The sequence below is a fragment of the Papio anubis genome, chromosome 8, assembly GCF_008728515.1.
Source record: "Papio anubis isolate 15944 chromosome 8, Panubis1.0, whole genome shotgun sequence".
Lineage (NCBI taxonomy): Eukaryota > Metazoa > Chordata > Mammalia > Primates > Cercopithecidae > Papio > Papio anubis.
In genome coordinates, this window is record NC_044983.1 from 132088816 (window position 1) to 132107626 (window position 18811).

General features: G+C 35.1%; 1 long non-coding RNA gene across 1 annotated transcript in view; it reads right to left on the bottom strand.

Moving 5' to 3' along the window:
- Positions 1–18811, bottom strand: part of LOC108587389 — an 82015-nt gene that overhangs the window by 33644 nt on the left and 29560 nt on the right. The gene's annotated exons all lie outside the window — the stretch shown is intronic.

Here is an 18811-nt window from a genome sequence, read left to right on the forward strand (position 1 = left end):
GTTTGAATTCCCCATTCCGCACAAGAAGAGGAGGGACTGGGTTCCTCCTCACTGCAGATGGTGTGAACCTCTTTGACTCCCACCCAGTGTGTGGTATTCCCAGTGCGCAGGTTGGTTGGAGGCTCTGCCAGGGAGCCCTTCCCACCTGTCTGTCTCAATGGGCATCACTCAGCCTGCAGGGCCGCAGATTTCAACAGTTATCTGCTCCTTGACCCTATTTGCACCTTGGCTCTGCCCATAAAAGTACACTTCTCTATGTATTTTTCTAAAAATCTCTCAAGTTTTCCACTGGAAATGTGGCTTCTATAACCCATTGCCACATGGGGTAAAATTGGTTTCTCATTCACCCACATTTTACCATAAAAATACTGCCCTGACACTTGACAAAATTACTACTCAAATTGCTCAATGCCGCCATCTTGGATTATCTTATTTCCTGCCTCTACAAGATGAATCTTCATTAGTTTATGAATTAACAGATATTTGCAGAATTATCATGAGCTTTTAGTCAACACGAAATCATTCTCTGAAGTAAAAACCAGCAGCAAAACCAAATACTATTTTAACTAATTAAGACAGCTATTCCATGTTCCTCTTGTATAACCATGACTAATCATAAATGTTTTTTAATATGTTATAAAAATTTTAATAAAAATACAAATAAAATATAGATCATTATCACTATTCTTATAGTCATCATTATTATAAACATGGTTAAACGTTTAATATAGTAGAATATACAATGCTATAGATATTTTAGTACAGGACATGATTCTGACCCATAAGGTATTTCCCCTCCAGTTAAATACAAGACACTGATGTCCAAAAACAGTCATTAACAATTTAAGAGAAAGACCACAGAATTAGTAGTGTCATGCTCTATCTATTTGAAATTTTAATGTTAAGATATACTCTCAGGGACTGTTCTTGTTCTATAATATGGCTTGTTTCCCCAAACCGTTATTTATCTTAACCCAATTTTATTTTCAGTCTTCATTATTTTGTGTCATGAATTTTCACAGAATGCCTTCACTCAATTCTGCCCTTGGAATACTAAATTTGGGAAGGTCATTTTGCTATTTTAAGTAGAATTAAGATCAGTGAGGCTAAGGACCAAGTCAGTTTCTTTTCTTTTTAATCAAATTATACATGGCATTTAACTTGGCAAATGACTATGGAAGGAAGGAAGTAAAGAAGAGGGAAGGGAGGGAGGGAGGAAGGGAGGGAGGAAAGAAGTTAGTTTTTAACTTATTTAAGTAAATAGTAACAAATACTATTGCTGAATTGTAAGATTATTTCTAGTTTTGTAAGAAACTGCCCAACTGTCTTACAAATTGGCAGTACCATTTTGCACTTTAACTAGTAATATGTGAAAGTTCTTTTTATAATTTTTATTGAGTAAATTTAAGATGTACAACATGATGTTTTGAGATATCTATCTATAGTCAAAGTCAAATCAAACATGGAGAAAAATATTTAATTTTAAATGTTTTACTTGGCAAGCAATAATTGCAGTTGAGGGCATAGACACACAGCAAGTTGTCTTTGGTATGTACAAAAAACAAAAAGAGGGTTAGACATGTTATACAAAGGAGAAATGTAACATTTTATATGAAAGAAAAGTTATTGGCATTTACATTTCATTTTGAAAGAAAGTTCACTGGTACTAGTAAAATTCTGGAGAGCTGGCAAGCTCTGATTTGTGAGTGATAGCTATGAGTAAAATTATGGGTCACAGAAGGTTATTTCAGCAGCTATTAGGCAAAACTAATTTCTCTGAGTGGATTTTCACCTGGCCTCTCAACTGTGTTTTAGTTGGGTATGACAAGAATGAACTCGCTGTTATTATTAACTTCGACAATTTGTACAAAATGAAATGATAGAGATAACATATGATAAATAGAGATAACCTATTCGTCATCTCACAATATCACATAGTTACTGTTATTATTTGTGTGTGTGTGTGTGTGTGTTTTGGTGGGGGTGCATATGGTAAGAGCACCTAAAATCTCTCTTAGAAAATTTTCAATAGGCAATGCAATATTATTAACTACAGTCTCCGTGTTGTGTTTTAGATCTCTAGGTTTATTTACCCTGACCACCTGCAACTTTGTACCCTTTGATTTATATTTCCCCATTCCTCCTCTCCTGCCTCTAGTAAGTACCATTCTAGTTTCTGTTTTTATGCATTCAACTTTTTTTTAGGACTTCACATGTATGAGAGATCATTCAGTGTTTATTCTTCCTGTGTCTGGCTCATTTCCCTTAGTATAATGCCCTCCAGTATTTATCTTGTTGTCAGAAATGGCAGGATTTTCTTATTTAATTAAACTTGAGTAGTATTTCTTGTATTATATATATACTACAATTTTTTGTCTTATCATCTATCAGCTAACATTTAGCTTGTTTCTGTATGTTTGCTATTGTGAATAATGCTGCAATAAAAGTAGAACTGCAGATAGATTTATGAAGTGCTGATTTTATTTTCTTTGGGTAAATACCAAGAAGAAAAATCTCTAGGTCATATGATATTTTGACTAGGTTTGCACTGAATCTATAGATTAAGTTGGGTAAAGCTAATATCTGACAATATTGAGTCTTCCTATCCATGTACATGAAATCTCTCTCCATTTATTTTGTACTTTGATTTATTTCCTCAGAGTTTGTAATTTTTTTCTCACAAGATTTTGTACATATTTTGTTAGATTTATACCTGCATATCTTATTTTTTGGTGTGCTTATGTAAGTATTATTGTGTTCTAAGTTTCAACTTTTACCTGTTTATAGGTAAATAGGCATATAGGAAAGTGATTGACATTAGTATATTAACCTTGTTTCCTGCAACCTTGTTATAATTGCTTATTAGTTCCAGATTTGTTTGTTTGATTTTTCAATTCTTTTGAATTTTCTACATAAACGAACATGTCCTCAGTGAACAAAGACAGTTTTATTTTTTGCTTTCAAATCTGTATTGATTGTATTTTCTCTTTTTGTTTTATTGCATTAGCTAGGACTTCCAGCACAATGTTGAAAAGGAATATGGTGAGAAGGACATATCTTTGCCTTGTTCCTGATTTTAGCAAAAAAAGTTATTAGTTCTTGAACATTATGTGAAATGTTAGCTGGAGGTTTTTTGTTCTTTAGACGTTCTTTATCAAGTTGAGGAATTTCTCCATCGTTCTTAGGTTGCTGACAGTTTTTGTCGACAGTGGGTATTGAATTTTGTCAAGTATATTTTCTGTACCTACTGATATTTTCATATGATTAGCCTTCTTTAGTCTGCCATTGTGATTTGTTGCATTAATTGATTTTCTAAAATGTTGAGAGAGTTTGCATATCTGGAATAAATCTTATTTGGTCATGGTCTATCAATTTTTTATACATTACATTTTCTAATATTTTGTTGAGGATTTTTGCATTTATTTTGTGAGAAATATTGGTTTGTAATTTTATTGTTTTCTAATATCCTTATTTGTTTTTGGCATTAGAGTAGTGCTGGCTCCATATAATAAGTCAGGGAGTATTCTCTCTGCTTCTTTTCTTTTTTTGGAGACAGAGTCTTGCTCTGTCGCCCAGGCTGGAGTACAGTGGGGCAATCTCGGCTCACTGCAAGCTCCTTCTCCCAGGTTCACGCCATTCTCCTGCCTCAGCCTGCCAAGTAGCTGGGAATACAGGTACCCGCCAGGAAGCCCTGCTAATTTTTTGTATTTTTAGTAGAGACGGGGTTTCACCGTGTTAGCTAGGATGGACTTGATCTCCTGACCTAGTGATCCGCACGTCCTCGCCTACCGAAGTGCTGGGATTACAGGCGTGAGGCACCGTGCCCAGCTCCCTGCTTCTATCTTCAGAAAAATATTGTAGAAAATTGGTAAAAATTTTCTTCTTAAATGTTTTCAGGAAGGTACTGGTAAACACACCCGAGCCTGTTACTTTGTATTTTGTAAGGTTATTAATTATTGACTCAATTTCTTTAAGAAATATATGCCTATTCAGATTGTTTATTTCTTGTTGTGCGAGTTCTGGAAGATTGTGTCTTTCAAGAAATAGGCCCATTATGTCTAGGTTATTTGATTCGTGGGCATAGAATTTTTAATAGTATTCCCTTATTATGTTGTTGATGTCTGTGATCACTGTAGTGATGAACCCTCCTTCATTTCTGATATTAGTAATTTGTTTCTTCTCACTTTTTTCTTTATCATCCTGGTAATAGGCTTATAAGTTTTGTTGCTGTTTCCACAGAAGCAGCTTTTGATTTCAATTTAGTTTCTCTATTTTTGTTTTTTAATTTTGTTAACGTCTCAAATTTTTATTATTTTTTTCTTCTCTTATCTTTGGATTTAATTTTCTTTTTTTCATCTCCTAAGTTGGAAGCTTAAGTTACTGATTTTAAATCTTTCTAAGCATGCTTCGAGAGATTTTACATTTACCTCTACTGCATTCCACAAATTTTGAAGTATTTTTTTTTCATTTACTGCAAAGTATTTTTAAATTCCTCTTGTAATTTTTTTGACTTATGTGTTATTTAGAAATTCCTTGTTTAATCTCCTAGTATTTCAGAATTTTTCAACTATTTTTCTCTTATTGATTTTTAGTTTAATTCTATTGTGATCAGGGATCATACATTATATGATTTATTCTATTTTGTTAAAGTGTGTTTTATGGACTAGAATATGTCTATGTTAGTGAATGTTGCATATGAGTTTGAGAAAAATTTGTATCTTGTTCATGTTGAAGTTTTGCATACATGTGGATTAACTATGTCTTTATGGATTTTCTGACTATTGGAGCTGTCCCTTTCTGATAGAGAGATGTTGACATCTCCACTTATTAGCAACTCTTTTAAGAAAATGTAAAGAATAATCTCTGAAGGGAAAAACACAAGAGAGCTCTACTCACTGCTTGGCTTTCTGCCATAGGACAGAAATAGACCACCCTTATAGTATCAACTGATTTTTCAGAAAAAGGCATCCAAGAAATTCAATGGGAAGATAACATCTTTTGAAAAAATGATGCTGAAATATTTGGATATTATATTGGAAAAAATGAATAAATATTTCCTCTTTCTCAAATATTTTTAAAGAACTTATTGATATCCCATTGGTCAAAGACCAAGAGTAAAAGCTAAAAGTAACGTGTTGCAGAAAATATAAAAATAATCTATGCAAACTTGACATTTGGTAAGATTTTAGAAAACACACAAATTGCACTAATCATAAGAAATACGGACTTTGTTTATCAAAAGTCACCACTAACAAAAGGAATAGCAAAACCACAGACTGAAAAAAAATTAATAATATGTACATGTCATACATATCTTATACCAGAATACAGAAAAGTGACATATAAATAGTCAAAAAGGAAAACCACCCACTTAAAATCAGGATCAACACATTTGAAAAAAAAATTCTTAAAAGAAAGATATGCTTTGGGGTCAATAAACAGATGTAAAAGTGCTTGATATTCCTATCATCAGGGAAATGTAACATTAGACTGCCTTGAGATATGGCTATCCTCTCACTAGAATGAAAGCTATTTATACACACTGGCAACACTGAAGGTTAGAACATGTGAAACAAGTAAAATTCTCCTATGTTTTTGGTAGGTGTGTAAAATTGTATAGCCACTTTGGAAAATGATTAGTACTTTCTTATAAAATTGAACTAATACCTAACCTGTTACTGAGCAATTATGCCATGAGATACATCCATACAAAGTTGTGTACAGCATAATCTCAGTAGCTTTATGCATAATAGTCTGTAAGCAACCCAAGTATTCATCAATAGAAAAAATAAGAAACATTGTCAATGAAAACATATACAACTACTGATACATGGAATAAAATAGGTGAATTTAAATATCATTATGCTGAATAAAAGAACTTTGATGCAACAATTGCAACATATAGTGGATTTCTAAAACAGTGTAATCAAACTTCTGGTGATATAAATCAGAAGAATGATTGCTGCCGCATTCAAGATAGAGATAATCTAGAAAGAAGCATGAGGGAATTTTAGGATAGTGAAAATGTTCTGTTTTTTATAGTGGTATTTCTTAAACAAATGTATATGGCTTTCAAAACTCATCAATCTCTACACTGAAGGTCTGGGTCTTTCACTATGTATACATCGTATCTCAATTTTTTAAAGTGGAACACAAAGAAATTACCCTGTCAGAAATATGTCTCTGCCAAGATTTTATAAATTAATTCATTACATGCCTATTTGTACATTGTCTGTCGCAATGCAGACATTTGTGAAATGTTGTTCTTTCTGTGTTCCTTGGTATTTTGTAGAATTTTTGACTTGTAGGCTCAGTGGTTCCGTGCTGCAGTGGAAAGGATTTGAAGACAAGCATATTTGTGTGTTTAGCTGAGTTCTGTCACTGCTGAGAGTGTTAATTTAGGCAAATTCCTTCTGAATTCCAGAGTATCATTTCCTCGTCTGAAATATAAGATTTTATTTGGATTGTCATGATGGCAATAGAAAATGTATACACAATATCAGACAAATAATAGTTGTTCAATAAGGAATTGTATTTTTAAATCAAGTTTGTATATATATAGAGAGAGAGAGATTCACGAACAACTTTTCTTGTTTTACCCTAACCATTTTAATATCTCTATGGGTTAGAAGTTATTGCTATCCCTCCTTTAAGACTGGGAATTTGAAAAAAGCTAAGTTACTCAATATCACAAAGTACCAAATAACAAAGTTAGACTTTCATCCATGAGAGTTGAACTTGAGGTTGCATTTTCAGTATGACTTTCTTCCATTATCTCCCATAAATGGCGATGATGGTGAGGATAATGATGGTGATAATTACTATCATTATCCATCTATTTACAGTTCTCTATAAATCTCTTCTCCAATTCCTTAGAGGACCACAATGACTAATTTAAGCTCTTCAGTATCAAGGAGCTAACAAATCTAAGGGCATCATCCTTGTTGAACATCTTCAATGTTTAAAATTATTGTCTTTATCCTGAACTAAAATTTCCACACTGGACTTTATGTGCTCGCTGTAAGCTATGCTGAACTAGTCTACTCTTTTAAAATGCTAACCTATAAAATGCATTAGAATGCCTATTAGGACAAATTGAGTCTTTTCTCTTCTCTTGTATTGTGACAAGGAATTTACTGAACATATTCCTTGCATGATTCTGAGAGACACAGCAAGCAGCCCACGGCTGACAGAGGCACACATCTGGCTTTGACTGTGTCCAGTGCTAATAATAGCCCAATGGAGCTTACCTCACCTGAATCCCTAGTCTTATCTAGTGCCTCTAAATCTTAGGTGATATGAAAAAAAATCTCATGTCATTTTACTCCCCCAACCTCCTGCTCTGCTTTCTCTGCTTCTCTTACCCTGAGATCGAATGGAATCTCCTGGTTCAGAAATCCTGTTATAAAAAATGCAGTAATAATGGGAGGATTTCACAACTATAGTGTAATCATTTTTTTCTATTTAAAGGGTAATGCTAAATTTGAAGTTTATAACAGTGAATTTCAATAAATTTGTTTGTAGTGGTATAGATCTGGATGAAGATAGTGTCTGCTCAGGGCTGGAAGGAGGGTGAAGCTAATGAGGTGACCAACCCAGGAACAACATTTAAGGGTTGCTGAAAATCTTCATAATCAAGATCAATATTTTAACACAATATTAAAAAAATAAGTTAATGCAAAATAATTAAGGAAAAACAAAACACTAAATTTTAAAATGAACATAGAATCAGTTTGGTGATCACTATAGGGAACATTTATCGAGCAGCTCTCCTATAATAAAAATATGATACAGATATATCTTGTTATGATGGGATGTATATCCTCTAAAGGATGATTTAAAAATGAAGTGGAAAATTAAGAGGGTTGGGGAGGGGACTTGACAGGAACAGACAGCTAGGTGCTGCTCAGTGTCTGAGTTGAATTTATAAAGTGCAGAATTAACAAGGAGAGGTTGGAGCCTCAAGGATATCTCTTGGACAAGCAAAGTCAGTAAGTCAAAGAGGAGGTACTGTAAAACAAAACTCCTGAAAGACAAGGAATTGTTCTGTATGTCTATAAATATATTTTTGGGGTGATATTATTAATAATACCAATGAAAAACATAATTTAGATAATACAGTTTGAAAGAAAAGGCAGTAATGAAAGCTTGAATTTTAGCTCTGTGTTATTCATTAGTAGCAATAACAGTAGTTCTCATGTTATTAAATTGCTGTAGGAATTGCATGAATGACTAATACACATTTACAGTAGTACCACAATAAAGTGTCACATGCAATAACATAGTTACATTTATTTCTTTAAACTTTTATTTTAAGGTCAGAGTACAAGTGTAGTTCATTACATAGGTAAACTTGTGTCATGGGGGTTTATTGTACAGACCATTTTATCACCCATGTATTAAGTCTAGTATCCAGTTTCCTCAAATATTGCCTCTTTTTGAGTGTCTCTGCTAAACTTCTTAGTTTTTCTTTAAAGATAACTATCATTAATCTGCGTCACATTATTTTCCATCACTCTCAGCTTTTCTCACTAGTCATTCATATGATGTAATCTATCAACATCCACTTGCTCTTTGGCATACTTATTAACAGCCTTCTGATCTTTTCTCAAGACTGTGGGATTCTACTATCTCTGGACTTTCCCCCTTCACCGTCCTGGATCTTCTTTCCTCTTTCTGTATTCGATTCCTGTTTCCTCGATTTTAAGGTTTATATTTCTTTATTTCTTCACCCATTTTAGCACAACATACATACAATGCTTGAAAGACCTAAAAAAAGAAAGCTATTCTAAATTGTATACGGAACCAAAAAAAAGAACCTGAATAGCCAATGCAATCCTAAGCAAAAAGAACAAAACTGGAGGAATCACATTGACTTACTTCAAACTATGCTGCAGGACTATAGTAACCAAAACAGTATGGTAATGGTACAAAAACACACACATAGAAAAATGGTTTAAAAAAAAAGAGAGAGAGAACCCAGAAACTAAGCCAAATTCATACAACCTTCTGATCTTTGACAGAGTTGACAAAAATAAGCAATGGGGATAGGACTCTATATTCAATAAATGGTGCTCAGAAAACTGGTTACCTATATGCAGATGACTGAAACAGGACCTCTTCCTTACACCCTATATAAAAATTAACTCAGAATGGATTAAAGATCTAAATGTAAAATCTAGAACTATAAAACACTGGGAGACAAACTAAAAATAACATTTTGGACATAGGAACAGGCAAAGATTTCATGATGTAAATGCCAAAAGCAATTTCAATTAAAGCAAAAATTGACACATGAAACCTAATCAAACCAAAGAACTTCTGCATAGTAAAATAAACTATCTTCAGAGTAAACAGGCAAGCTACAGAATGGGAGAAAATATTTACAAACTATACATCTGACAAATGTCTAATATCCAGAATCTACAAGGAACTTAAACAAGCATAAAGGCAAAAAACAAACAACCTCATTAAAAAATGGGCAAAGGAGACCTGAGCAGACATTTTTCAAAAGAAGACATACATGAGGCCAACAAGTCTATGAAAAAAAATGTTCAATATCACTAATCACTAGAGAAATGCAAATCAAAACCACAATGAGATACCATCTCATGCCAGTCAAAATGGCTATTATTAAGAACTCAGAAAATAACAGATGCTGGTGAAGTCGGGGAGAGAAAGAAATGCTTATACACTGCTGGTGGGATTGTAAATAAGTTCAACCAATGTGGAAAGCAGTGTGGGGATTCTTCAAAGTACTAAAAACAGAATTGCCCTTTTGCCATTTGACCCAGTAATCCCACTACTTGTTATATACCTAAAGGAATATAAATCATTCTACCATAAAGACACATGCATGCCTAGGTTCATTGCAGAACTACTCATGAATCAGCGTAAATTCCCATCAATAGTAGACTGGATTAAAAAAAAAAAACGTGGTACATATTCACCATGGAATACTACGCAGTCATAAGAAATAACAAAATTATGTCCTTTGCAGGAACATGGACGGAACTGGAGGACGTTATCATTCACAAACTAATGCATAAACAGAAAACTCAATACCTTAATACCATATGTTCTCACTTATAAGTGGGAGCTAAATGATGAGAACACTTGGACAGAAAGAGGTGAACAACAGAAACTGGGGCCTACTTGTGGTTGGAGGGTGGGAGGAGGGAAAAGTCTTGGAAAAAAAAATCTATTGGGTATTATGCTACTATGCATAGTACCTGGAAGATGAAACAATCTGTACGCCAAACTCCTGAGACACAGGTTTACCTATATAACATACCTGCGCATATATCTCTGAACCCAAAATAAAAGTTAAAATATTTTAAAATAAAAGTTAAAATATTTTAAAATAAATAAATATTAATAAAGAATGTTTGAAATAGTGTGAGAGGAAATAAATCCTTGTGATATTACCTATCTTGTCTCCAATTTTTTCACTTCCTTAATTTTTTCTTTTAGTATATACTTTTACATTGAACACAAGTTTCCTTTTGAATTTTTAAAACATTGCAACTGATTTCCATCTTCCAGTGTTGCTATTGACAATACCAATTCTATTCTGATTCTCACTTTCATTTTAAACCTGTGTTTTTCTCCTCTCTGAAAAAGTATTAGGTCATATTTATCAACTAGGTATCTTGAAACTTTCTGACGATAAGTATGTATTTTTCTTTTTTTTTAATTATACTTTAAATTCTAGGGTGCATGTGCACAACGTGCAGGTTTGTTACATATGTATGCATGTGCCATGTTGGTTTCCTGCACCTATTAACTCTTCACTTACATTAGATATATCTCCTAATGCTATCCCTCCCCTCTCCACCCACTCCACGGCAGGCCCAGTGTGTGATGTTCCCCACCCTGCATCCAGGTGATCTCATTGTTCAATTCCCACCTATGAGTGAGAACATGCAGTGTTTGGTTTTCTGTCCTTGTGATAGTTTGCTCAGAATGATGGTTTCCAGCTGCATCCATGTCCCTACAAAGAACATGAACTCATCTTTTTTTTTTTATGGCTGCATAGTATTCCATGGTGTATATGTGCCACATTCTTAATCCAGTCTATCATTGATGGCCATTTGGGTTGGTTCTAGGTCTTTGCTATTGTGAATAGTGCCACAATAAACATATGTGTGCATGTGTCTTTATAGCAGTATGATTTATAATCCTTTGGGTATATACCCAGTAATGGGATTGTTGGGTCAAATGATATTTCTAATTCTAGATCCTTGAGGAATTGCCACACTGTCTTCCACAATGATTGAACTAGTTTACAGTCCCACCAACAGTGTAAAAGTGTTCCTATTTCTCCACATCCTCTCCAGCACCTTTTGTTTCCTGACTTTTTAATGATCATGTCTATTTGATGTTTCTCTCTTTTCTTCTTTATTCGTCTTGCTAGCAGTCTATCAATTTTTCAAAAAACCTGCTCCCAGATTCATTGATTGTTTTGAAGGGGTTTATTTTTGTGTCTCTATCTCTTCCAGTTCTGCTCTGATCTTAGTTATTTCTTGCCTTCTGCTAGCTTTTGAATGTGTTTGCTCTTGCTTCTCTAGTTCTTTTAATTGTGATGTTAAGGTGTCAATTTTAGATCTTTCCTGCAGACAGATCAATGAGACAGAAAATTAACAAGAATATCCGGGACTTGAACTCAGCTCTGCACCAAGTGGACCTCATAGACATCTACAGAACTCTCCATCCCAAATCAACAGAATATACATTCTTTTCAGCACCACATCACACTTATTCCAAAACTGACCACATATTTGGAAGTAAAGCACTCCTCAGCAAATGTACAAGAACAGAAATTATAACAGTCTCAGACCACAATGCAATCAAATTAGAATTCAGGATTAAGAAACTCACTCAAAACCGCTCGACTACATGGAAACTGAACAACCTGCTCTTGAATGACTACTGGGTACATAATGAAATGAAGGCAGAAATAAAGATGTTCTCTGAAACCAATGAGAACAAAGACACAACATACCAGAATCTCTGGGACACATTTAAAGCAGTGTGTAGAGGGAAATTTACAGCACTAGATATGCATGTATTTTTCAATGTACTTATGAATCTTTCCAGTTTGAAGACTTGTAAAATATTTTTTCTATATTATTTGGTGTGAATATTTTCTATCTCTACTTTGTCTTACACTTATTTACAGCCTTCTATGTTTCTTCTATTTTCCCATATATTTTCATTCTTTTTGAGTTATTTTTGATATCATTTTAGTCTATATTTAATTTTCAGCGAAGATTTCTTAATGTTTCAAAACCTATTACCTTGTTCTTGAAATCTATGGTATTTCTTTTCTTTTTTTCTTTCTTTATTTTATTTATTTATTTATTTATTTATTTTTTTTTTTTGAGACAGAGTGTCGCTCTGTCACCCAGACTGGAGTGCAGTGGCGCATTTTCGGCTCACTGCAACCTCCACTTCCCAGGTTCAAGAGATTCTCCTGCCCCAGCTTCCCAAGTAACTGGCATTACAGGCACGTGCGACCACGCCCGGCTAATATTTTTGCATTTTTAGTAGAGATGGGGTTTCACTGTGTTAGCCAGTGTGGTCTTGATCTCCTGACCTCATGATCCACCTGCCTTGGTCTCCCAAAGTGTTGGGATTACAGGCATGAGCCACCGCACCAAGCCTATTTTTATATTCTTAGGAATATATTCTCGTTCTCTGATAATTTTTATTAAAATGTCATCTTTTTGTTCCGTGTCCATAATACCTCCAATTTATAAATGGAGATTGACTGTTATTTTATTGATTCTTTTATTTTTGATGCTACCTTTTGGTCATTATTATACACTTTTTCAGCCAATGTTTATTTAGCTTTGTCAGTATGTGCATCACTTCCTATTATTTCAGCCTTTTCTTCTCAATGTAACTTTTCTACTTGAAATTGATTCTTGATTTTGTCCATAAGAGTTTACAAGAGGAAGGCTTACTCAGTTTTGTTTTCTTTTGTAATGTTTTGCTTTGTTTTCTAAAATGTTTATTTTTGTCCTTGTCTGTTTGTTCTTGATTGATGATGGTTTTGTTGAGCTTATATTATGAGATTGATAATTGTTTATATTTAGCACTTGGGATCTATTTTTTTAATCTTGTATCCTCTGTTTTATTGATGAGAAAAAAATTATCATTCCACTCTTTATTTCTTTGAAAGAATTCACCTTTTCTACTATTTTTCTAGTAGTTTTCTAAGTGTATTTGAATGCATGTTCACTATGATTTGTCTATTATTAGAACTTCCTCCTTCTTATAGGCTTTACGTAGGCATTAAAATCCCTTAATATAGGCCTTAAAATCCCTTAATATAGGCATTAAAATCCCAAAACCCTGTCCATAAGTTGTATATCTGTGTTTAAAACTTCCATGAATAACTGCAATATTATCACTTATGGTTTTTTTAGTGTCTTGCTTAATTCTTAGCACCTAGAACTTCTTTCTTTTAAATTCAACCGTATTTGCTGTATCTATTTATAACCATATTTACATTTAGCATCTGTATTTCTTAGTATCCATTCTTATCAAATCTATGTGTCATTGCTTGAGGTTGAACCTGCTTTACAAGGCCATGCTAATTTTTAAAAAATTCCCACAGAAGCTTTTGTGCAATATTGAAATTCTCACTAGCTTCTTTCTTCTCTGAAATGCCAAAATATTTATGTGCCCCATGCAATCAAACGTCAGGTTGCATGTTACATGTTTTTCCTAGGAGTAATTGTATATATATGATTTTTTAAATCATAAACAATGTAAACTGTCTTAAAAGAAAGATATACCTTAATCCTTAATCCAATGTGACAATGAACTAATCTTATAACAGACTTGGATTCTTAAGGAAGTCTGACAAACCATGTAAACTAAAAGTAAAGTATTATGCCATATAGAAATTCAAGCTCATGAAGTACATTCATCTTCACAACAATCTTGGGAGCCATATTTCATCATTTCACTTTACATATTAAGCATCTAAGCCTTGAGGAAGTATAGATCCAAAGTCACACAGTGAAATCACAGTAGAGAAAGAGGTCAAGTTCATTTCTTCTGCTTAGTAGAGTATCTTTACTACTGTTTTATATTTCATATGCTGTTTCCTTGCTTGAAAATTGGGGCTTCTGTGAGACTCAAGGAAGGCTGTGCATGTACCTTTGCTGTATAAACTGCCAGGCGCTGCATAACTGAAAACCGAGGATGGCTGTAATGCCAAACAGCAGAATCCCACTGCGACGGACAGGAGCTAAGCCTTTTAGACCTTGGTTAATTACCATGGTGGCCATCTTGTCTTGACCAGGTTCCCCTGAAAGGATTTTATCGGAAGGGTAAAGCACTCAGAAAATCTGAGTATGAGATCAACTCTTTCCATAGCATCATCTCCCCAACAAAGAGCTTGTCTTACTTGCTCATCTAAAAGGAAATAAATATATCGGATCTCCCATCCTTAGCATTTTTGTTCCCTTGGCCAGAAGTGTGTCTCATCCTGTCAGTCTTGATACCTGCAGGATTTTATAGCTCTCTCTTCTAGGCTTGATGCTGCCTTTGTTATGATTCTTCTTCTAGCCAGGTCTCTAGTGTGGCATGAAAGAGGGATTTGAGGTTATTAGCAAGCTCATTCCAGGCAGAAACGTCTCCCCTACACTTGGCTGGCATAGCTATATAAGCCCTTTATCGTTAGAAAAGCAGAAAACCATTGAAAATTGAAGTGCAATTAGAGCCAATGTACTCCAAAGCAAGTGTATTTACATGTAGGCTAATTAAAGAAATCTTTAAAGAATTCAACATTACAGATGGTACACTGAGGAAAATGTATATTTGGTTATATCCTTCTTTCTCTCTCAATGCTAAATTGTACAATAAACACATATTCATTTATAGAATTCTCTCACGTTGTTATGGCAACTGAAATTTAGGGTCAGACAGAAAATTCATTGTTGCCGTTGTTCCCTGAGCCTAAATAAATAGAGTTTTAAAACCTGATATGAGCTTGGAACATCATTGAAACAGAGGAAGTTTACTTTTGTTGCTTATGATTTCATGTCTAGATTTCAGTCTCCTCTCTGACAAACTTCATTATGTCTTAAAACTTCAGTTTCTTTCCAAATAATCTTGTTCCACATAAAGAATTGAATATCAAGTAATTTAGAGTTAATTTGTATGTGTCAATGTCATTTTTGTTATTTCTAGTGAAAATGTATTTACTTACCTTTTATTTAGGTAATCTTGCAGGGGTTGATACAGACCCTATTTAATGATCTCTGGCATATTTCAGATTTGTTTTTATATCTATAAAATGGGTTTGATGAAACAAGACCCCTTAGAAGCCTATCATAATAAAAACACATAAGAGAAACCTCTTCAAAAATAGCAATTTATAAGAGTATTTTCATGTGCATTTCAAAACTTTCATTTATTCATCCAGAAAATGTGGATAATGCATTTAACATGTGCAAATACACACTAAGAAAAGGCAAAATAAAATACAATTTAATGTTTGTCCTCAGAAACTCACCTGTTAGGCCGTAACCTCGATAAGTTGACGTTCTGGCAAAGGGTGAAGAAAGTATCCAATAGATTGTAATAGGAAAATAATGAATTTCAATTTTAGCCTTTATCAGCAGAGACTATAGCTTGTTTTATTAAGCTGTCTAAACTAATAAGAAATCAGTCTTATTGTCAAAGTATGTACAGAGTACTATGAAAATTCACAGAAAAGATTATCATCCTTTAATAAGGAAGAGGTATCTGATTCTTCTTTTGACCTGCTACTATTTTCTTGGCCTCAACTCTAATTCTAGCTGTGCCAAGGCTGTGGCACATAGGTCCATGGTGGGATCGGCTCATTTCTCACAGAAAGCTTCCCACTTCAAGCCCACAATCTGTTTCTCCAGCTTGCTGACCCAGAGCATCTGTGATACCATAGCTTGGGAAATATGCAGAATGTTACTCAGACATACACACATACACAGCCAGAAGTTTAGGAGTATAGGCATGCCCTGATGCAACCCTGAAACAACAGAGTCAGGAGAGGATAGCTGAATTGTCTTTCCCTGTTAGACAGAGTCCCTTGTGCCTTCTTTTGGATATCGACTCTCAAATAAACTGCATGCATAACTATATGGACTTAGGCTGTGCTTACAGAGAGAGTCTGGGCTAAGGCAATTAATTGCCCTAGGAGTAGACCTTGAAAGCCAGTTCCCAGGAGGGATCCTGCAACTGGATCAATCACCCGTGAGATGACGAGAATCTCATTGTTATTAGTAAGAGGAGTCCGGGCACGGTGGCTCAAGCCTGTAATCCCAGCACTTTGGGAGGCCGAGACTGGCGGATCATGAGGTCAGGAGATCGAGACCATCCTGGCTAACAGGGTGAAACCCCGTCTCTACTAAAAAATACAAAAAAACTAGCCGGGCGAGGTGGCGGGCGCCTGTAGTCCCAGCTACTCGGGAGACTGAGGCAGGAGAATGGCGTGAACTCAGGAGGCAGAGCTTGCAGTGAGCTGAGATCCAGCCACTGCACTCCAGCCTGGGCTATAGAGTGAGACTCCGTCTCAAAAAAAAAAAAAAAAAAAAAGGAAATGGAGATAACAGAATTTGCACATATTACCATTGAAACAACTAAAAGTCTCATTTGGTAATGTGGCAGAATTGGAATGTGCTTCATGAAGAAGGGGGCAGAACTGAGTTGTGTCATAGCTCTATCCTTTCAGTGGAGTAATATTATGATAATCATTAGGCTTTGAGATTGCCCAGCTTGGGTGTGCTGCATGGGAAGCCTTGCAAAAAGAAAATGAAAGGCTCAGGTTAAGCAACCATCATCTCCATGCACTCTAAACACCCACAGAGCCTACAAGGAATTGTTTAAAGATAGTTTATATATAAAGAAACTCTCATCTCCTATATCGGCAGGCAAGGATGTGTTGAAAATGAGACTTAACTTCTCTTTGATAATGATGGAATGATCGTTGAAAGTCTTAGCTAACAACCAGTCTGAAACTGACCAGCAAAAGTGATGTCTATCTTACAGGATCAGGTACATATGCAGTAAGCCAATAGCTGACATATAGCGTGCTCTCACTAACAGATAGAACACATGGCTGCAGGACCCAAAGGGCCAATGCAGCATCAGCTTCACTTCCATCACTTTCAGTGTCCAACATGTGGAGAGTCTGCTGTTCTTCCCCACAACTTTAGACTCTGCTGGGTTGAAGTCATAGCACACAGAGTCAATATCAGGTTACTTTAGGCTTCTCATGCCTGTGAATCAACTGACAAAAGAAATATTATAATGAAATGGGTCATAGAACATGAGGAGCTGGGGGTTCTGCTCCAGAGTCACAACATCGGTGCATGTCTGCCACCTAGGGTGTTCTTTGTGCCCTTCTTTCCAGTGATAATGGCAAGCGGACAACTGCCACAATTGAGACCAGCAAGAACAAGGCTAGGATATTAGTTTCATCAGGAATGAGGTCTTTGTCACCCATCAGGCAGGTGACCCACAGAAGGTGGCCAAAGGTGAAGGAAATGTAAAATAGGTTGTAATAGAGAAATAATGAATTTCAATTTTAGCCTTTATCAGTGACTAAAGCTTGTTTTTATTAAGCTGCCTATATTAGATCTTTTCTACAGACTTGTAGCTGTCAAACTTTGATGACTCGGTGATATATTAGACAATGTAGGGTACACACAAACAATGCAAGGGTAGACTCTATTAGATGCCTCTTACGCGTAGTGTCACATCCTCATCCAGGACTCGCAATCAGTCCATCTGTGACTAGAGCAAATGGTCTTGTACAAGCTTTAGACTACATTGCACTGACAGTGTTACATCTTAAGCGTATATTTCACATCTTTTGTTTACTTCCTGGGCCTTCTTTGCCATCATGGACATCAGTGTGATGGCCTTGGCATGCATTCACAACAGCTAAGAATTACAGAGACAACCCTTACCAATGGGGCACAAGAGACAGACAAATAAATGTCTCTACCTGTCATTCCTGGAAGACAATTTGGGGGAAAATTCTACACATTACTAAAAGATACTGCTCAGCTCAAGACTCTGTTAGAAGAGTACTGACCATATCAGCACATTTCTAAATTTTTTAAACCTTATCTAGATCAGTGAACTCCTACTCCCGAAAATCACCACCCAAATAAACTACACAATGTCTCCTATCTTATCATTGGCTCCACTCTCCACTCCACGGAAAAGTAAGATGAAAAGTGTCATAAAATAGTGGCAGTGATTCCTAAGGAATGAAGAAGAGATGTCCAAGTTTTTGACCAGAGATGAGAAGGCAGTTGGGACATCATGCTCATAAACAGACAAGAATAAAAGAATTTATCCAATATAAAAAAATAGTCATCAGTAACAGAGAAGCTTACTTTAGAGAGACAATTCTCACTTTAGAGAGACAATTCTCCACCTGTATTAAAAAGTAGAATTGCTAGTGTTGTTGTCAATGTATGAATTTAGATTAGTTCTTCACTAATGTAGCAGGCACAGCTCCAATTAGGTAGTTGTGTAGAGTTTATATGAGTGTCAATATAAAGTTATTGTAAGGGCCAGTAGGTGACATAAAGGGTTGTTTTTGTCTAGGTGGAGATTCTAATTAAATGAAGACCACATGTCATTCTAATGCAGACTGCATTATTCAGCTTAAGCTGGTAGCCACGGGGGAGAACAGGCAGATATGTCAGACCTGGTAAGTACTTTTCTTATGTAACTAGAAAAAAAATTAAATTAGTGTGGAAATTTAAGAATATTTAAAGAAATAATTTTGCTAAAAATA